This window comes from Apodemus sylvaticus, chromosome 6 (assembly GCF_947179515.1).
Source record: "Apodemus sylvaticus chromosome 6, mApoSyl1.1, whole genome shotgun sequence".
In the NCBI taxonomy this organism is placed as follows: domain Eukaryota; kingdom Metazoa; phylum Chordata; class Mammalia; order Rodentia; family Muridae; genus Apodemus; species Apodemus sylvaticus.
In genome coordinates this window covers 4,056,007-4,062,333 of record NC_067477.1, presented here as the reverse complement: position 1 = coordinate 4,062,333, position 6,327 = coordinate 4,056,007, and the positions used below count along the sequence as shown (strand labels likewise).

The 6,327-nt window shown below is 43.7% G+C and overlaps 1 pseudogene; it reads right to left on the bottom strand.

Annotated features, from left to right (window-relative positions):
- Positions 1–391: 391 nt before the first annotated feature.
- LOC127686802 (chromatin target of PRMT1 protein-like) lies at positions 392–1,064 on the bottom strand (annotated as a pseudogene).
- Positions 1,065–6,327: the final 5,263 nt, after the last annotated feature.

Below are 6,327 nucleotides of genomic sequence, written 5' to 3'. Positions count from 1 at the left end.
TATATGACAGGTAAGGCAGAGGCTGAAAACTTGTTTTACTCACAAGCCAATGCATTCTCATTCAAATAGAAGTCTGGATAAACAAACAACCAAATCAGAGGAAAATGGGGTTTCATATAACACTATCAAAACATAGATGGATTCGAGGCCAGCCTGGTCTACAGAGTGAGTTCCAGGACAGCCAGGGATATTCAGAGAAACTCTGTCTTGAAAAAGCAAAACAAAAAACAAAAACAAACCATAGATGGAGCCCACTAAGGCGTCAGCTGGTTGCAGGTAAGGTATTGTGATTGTCCTTTCAGTGTCAACCAGGTTTCTTCTCTTGTTTTCTCAAGGCTGTTCTATAGAGGCGGTGACTTTAGAGTCTAACAGGTAGGCAGGTGATCAGGCTTCACTCACTGGCTTTAGGAGCTGTCTGTGCCATGTAGACATCCGATTCAGCGTCCAGGTTTTCTACATGAATGCATCCAATTGGTTGTCCCGCTGTTCCATGGTCATACAGGGCGAGTAAGGGCACCTCTCCTCCTCCATGACCTCAGGCTCTACCTCCAAAGCCCCCTCTTCACTGACCTATCACACCCAGAGCTCTTCAACCAATTCTGATCCGACCCATAGCTCCAAGCCTTAGGTTGCCCTCTCCCAGGACTTACAGGACCTTGAACACTCCCTGTTCTCATGCCCATTTGGAAAGCTACAGCCCCTCTGCTCTTGACAGCGTCCAGCCCCTAAGCAGTGGGAAGGCCTCTGCCTCCAATTGCTCCCCTGGCCAGGGCATCTATGGGTCGGCCTAAACGTGCCTGGATGTTACTCTTGCCCAGGCTTTAAGCTCTTCTTTCTGCCTAAGTTTTAGTGCTGCCTGGACAGAGGGTCTATTCTCCAACTTCTGGGCTAGTCTTGTGTTTCTAGCACTGGCCTGCTGTGCTGCTACTGCTGCTACTATATCAAAACCCATTGTTTATTACCAGCATTGGCTGTTTGTTCTTTAGCATTTCAGTAAAGCATTCATTTAGAGGAGTTTTGGTTGTGCTTTTTAGCACAACTTCTGGTGCTCACTATGCAGCCATCTACAAATCCAGCGATCAAAGGAGCTGCCAGGCATCCTATGCCCACTGCTGCAGCGGCCAGGCTGGGCACTGGCCAAACCTGGGCTGACAGCATTTTGCTCAGGTTGACTAGCTATGTGGTTGAGTTTGATGCTTAAATATAGGATGCAAAAGCCCCTTGTTGTGGGTCGGGTACCTCGCAGGCCAATTCTCCCATTCGTCAGGCCTATGCCCTTCCTGCCTTTCATCCATGCCACCTCAGCTGGCTCCACCAAAACAACAACAAAAATAGTTATAAAGTAAAAATAAATGAATAAATAAAATCTATTTACTCTAATTTCTAAAAATAAACTTTGAAGTGTGCATCACACTTAACCCGGTAATTTTATTTCTGGGACTCTTCCCTAATTTAATACTCCAAGTTAAACATAGTCATAGCAATGATATTTAAAAATATAAAGCAATAAAAATAATCTAATGTTCCATCATTAAAGAATGAATAAATATTTATTAGGAATAGAGAATAAAGACTCTGGCTTTTCAGCCCAGTTGAAGAAGGTGATTCCAAGGACTGCGTATGTCCTCAGGACTATGGAAAGAGCCGACCATACACAGAAGCACCAGCTCACTCTACTGTGTCACCTGGGAGCATCTAGCAGTGTGGAAACTGCTTGCCCAGCCTGAAGCCTGAGACTCCCACCACTGCATTCTTCACAGTAATTAACTCTGCCAAGCAAACCAAGAGTAATGCAGCACAAATTACATGATCCAGTTACTCACCTAGCAATGATATTATGTAACACAATGAAGGGCAGCCACTTCTGATTGGATAAACTGCAAAAGGGGAAGAAGAGCCTGGCTTATTCCACAGGCAGAGTTGTAATCTTCGTGCGAGTAGCCCATGCTGCTAACCAGCATGGCGTCTCTTGGCACTACAGACACCATCCTGCCATTGGCATCTTCCCCCTTTTCAGAGAGGCAACGAGCCAGTTCCTCAAGAAACATAGTGCTAAGTGTGTGGGCACAGAACTCCAATACACGTGATTGGAGTACGGTCTGTCTTACAACTCACTTTCCTCACCATAACACATGGGTTTCCTTAGCTAGACAATCAGGGAACAATGGTTGGTGTACTGGCTGTTTGTGTGTGTCAACTTAACACAGGCTGGAGTTATCACTGAGCAAAGAGCTTCAGTTGTAGAAGTGCCTCCATGGGATCCAGCTGCAGGGCATTTTCTCAATTTGTGATAGGAGGGAGGGCCCCTTGTGGGTGGTGCCATCCCTGTGCTGGTAGTCTTAGGTTCTATAAGAGAGCAGGCTGAGTAAGCCAGGGGAAGCAAGCCAGTAAGGAACATCCCTCCATGGCCTCTGCATCAGCTCCTGCTTCCTGACCTGCTTGAGTTCCAGTCCTGACTGTCTTTGGTGATGAACAGCAGTATAGAAGCATAAGTTCAAAGAACCCTTTCCTCCCCAACTTGCTCCTTGGTTATGATGTTTGTGCAGGAATAGAAACCTTGACTAAGACAGTTGGGAAGGGACATGATCTTTGTCTACTTCTGAAAATACATATCTAGACTTTTTAGTTCTTTCTGAACGTGCATTTAAACTAAGACCCAAGATTGCTTTGGCCATCTTGTGTACCAAGAACTTGTGTAATGAGTCCTTGCCCCTGGATTTAGAATGGATTCAGAATGAGGCTGTGTTTAGAGAGATCTTACAGAAGTCACTGAGTCACAAGGAGCTCATTAGGGTCCCAGCATCACTGTCTTGCATATGGACACTGGTTTTCCCTACTCCAAGTTGAAGAGGCAGTTCTTTCTCATTGGATGGTCTTGGATGTCTGGGAAGCAGTGCTTGGTTCTGGCATGGGTCCATGTGTCTATGCATATGTCAGAATTTCACTGTTGATTACTGTCTCTTGTGATGAACCCAAGAAGAAGTTCAGCTTCCTTCTCTCTCAGTTTCTCTGTGTTGTTAGGGTCCCTTAGTGTTCCACAGGAATTTTAGAAGGAATTTCAAAGTCTGGGGTTGAGATCTTCAGTTGCATAGCTGCCTGTGTCTTCGGCTCTGCGAAGATCACCTCCCCTTGCCTTATGGTACCTCACAGTGTCATAAATTTTTATAATTGTTTTATCTTTCACATAGTGGTCCTTTAATGAGTTGATATTTTGTCTCTGTATATTTTTCCGACTTAAAGTCTACCATGTCTCATTCACATATTTCCCTTGGCTTCCTATTTGTATACTGTATCTTTTGTATCCTTTTCCTTTTGGTCCCATTTGTGTCTTTAAACCTAAAGCAAGTATCCTATAAATAGCCCTTAGTTGGAACATGGATATTTTTTAAAGTCTATTCTACAAACCTCTAACTTTTGAACAGAAAATAGATAAAATTCATATGTATTTAAAATAGCTATTATTTTTTAAAAATAATTTGCATTTTCAGATAAAATTTTTTAAATGATTAGTAGGCTAGTTTTTCTGTTAAACGGCACATTTTTAGATTATGTCTAATCTAATTATGCTAATATTTAGAAGTCAAACTATGCTAATTTTTAGAAGTCAAACCTAAAAGAATAACACTAGAACATTCACATAATTTAAGAATTCAGTCATTGTATCAGATTAAACTAAATCTTAAAACATTTCATCTGACAAAGAAGAGGGTTTTGTGTCTGTTAGCAAAGATCATATTTACAAAATAATAAATGCAAAAAGAAAATATCAAAAAAGAATGGAAGAAGTAGATTTCTTTTTTGCTTTGTTTTGTTTTTTCGAGACAGGGTCTCTCTGTGTAGCTCTGGCTGTTCTGTAACTCACTCTGTAGACCAGGCTGGCCTTGAACTCAGAAATACTCCTGCCTCTGCCTCCCAAGTGCTGGGATTAAAGGCATGCACCACCACTGCCCAGCTAGATTCTTTTTTAAGATTCATGACCTCACTAGGCTTGGGAAGTCGATTGGGTCTATAGTTACCAGGGACTGTTCCCCTCCTCTTGAGTGGCCCTCAAATCCACCAACAACCTGCTGGTCATTTTTGTGGTTTTAGATGTCATCGTTGGGCAGGACTATTAATTGCTTGTCTTCCTTGACAGATTTCATAGCATTTTCTGATACTGTGCAAGCTAGACCACAGAAAGAAGGCTTTCAAGCTAAGTCCAGTTGGAATAATTGAAACCCTGTGTTGCTAAAAGTATACAGTGTCTTCACAACAAGGGTTTACCTATGCAAGGCAACCAAGAACTATAGCCATAGTCTATATTGTCTGTGGAGTCATTCTGACTACCCTGACGAAACATTCTCAAACATGGTACCTGGACACTAGGGGCCAAGAATATGGTGTGAGCATCCTCTGATCTCTTCTCTTCAAAGGTCTTAGGCTCTGTGGAATCCCATAGCCAAAAAGAGCAAGTGTGCCAGCTCAGCCTCTTTTTCCTCTTCTCAAAAAGCTGTAGCATCACCCTTAGGACTTTATCTAGCTCTGTTGCCTTCCAGAGGCCCTGCCTCCAAACATCATCATGACTTTGAGGAATACGTTTCTAAAACATGAACTTTAGGGGACATATTCAAAGAAGAGCACCAAGAAATCTCATGGGGAAGCTGTCTAGTCAGGCAAGTATCTGGAGAAGTGATCTCAGGGCTCATCTCGCTGTTTTTTGGGCATCTTTGGGTCATTTGTTTCTTTAAAGCAGCACCCTCAAGGAGAATCTGTGATCATATGAAGCCACAGAAGCGCTGGCTCTTTCCAGCCTTCTTGCTTTAGCCTATTGGGAATCCTGTGCTCAGGTATCCTCACCCTGTGCAGAGTCCACCTGGGCAAGTGAGGCCTTGACTAAAGCATCCAGGACTGTGTTAGAGGGTGAAGTGGTAAGACAGCAGGCAAGGGATGGACCCAGCAGTGCTTCCTGTGAGAGATGCATAGAGAGGAACAGGAGGCATTGAGACTGTAATCAGCAGGAGTTCTGAGAAACAGAAACACAGCAGGAGATCCCTATGTTCTACTGTGCCCTGGGACTGTGGTACCTCTGAGACAGAGTACTTGCTCCCAGGCATATGCTGCAGGTGTCATACATTAGAACAAACCAGGTCCCCAGGGGTCTGCAAACTTGTGTGAATAGGCAGATAGTAACTATTTTAAGTTTGGGGACCATGAAATTTACAGCAGCCATAGGCCTTGGGATGTTGTGGCTGGGCTGGTCCTGTCTTCTAACCCCTCATCACAAAGTGATGTCCAAAGGGAAGTGTTATCCTGTTTTTGAATGAACCTCATCATAAAACATCATGAGCAGAGTTGCTTTGAAGTAGCTGAACTTTTCCTTTCACACCCTTTCTCTTTCCCTTTCTCCTCCCTTCACATTCTTCTCCATTTATTGACTGGATTACACTCTATCAACTCAGACTTGGGAGAGACTCATCTATTAATCAATTGTGTAAAGGAATCTATACACACTACCTAGCTTTATACTCCACCAACCTGTGGTATTTGTGCCCTGTGGGACATTTTTCAGAGCCTCTTGTGGGCGCAGGCTTTCTGATGTATGTAGTCTTAGTCCTGAAAGGATGACTCACTTCAGTTCTCTTTTCTGGAACAATCTGAAGGGTGCCACGTTCTGAAAATAGGCTTGTTTTGTTGGACGGGTCTTTGGGAGACACACAGAAGGAACATTCCAAGGAAGGGAAATTGCAAAGGTGCCTGGCCAGAGCAGTGACATGCTGATGCTCACTATAATTCGCTGGTCTGACACTTGGGTTAGACCTGAGTGTTGTATCTTTACCTCACACTGCCCATCCCACTGGCCTTTGCTGTGCTTCTCTTTGCCTCCTCAGAGACACTTGGAGCTGTCCCAGGGGGAAGTCATCCCCTTAATGATGATGGATGGATGGCTCCAACAGCTCACTGCTCACCTTGACACAAAGTCCTTGCTCCTCCAGCTGTAAGACAAGTTGGAATTTACATATTTCCAATGAAGATTAATAATTCATTAGATGCTTAAGTAGAAAAACAAAGTACCAATTAATCAAGGCTCCTCTGAGGCATGCTTTGCAGCCGCCAGTCTGTGGGGATTGGCAGTGCTTTTACACTGGAAGTAGGTCAGGACTGTAGAAAAACAGCTCTCATGCACTAGCATCTGTTCGCTCTAATCACTGTACTCAGCTTTGGGACTTACTATAGTTTTTATTAGTTATCCCAGCTGGGATTTATGTCTCGGGAATAAAGGACCAAGAATGGGAGGAGTTACCCTCGAAAGATTCAGGTCATGCGGTGCAGGGAAGGGAATATGGCTGA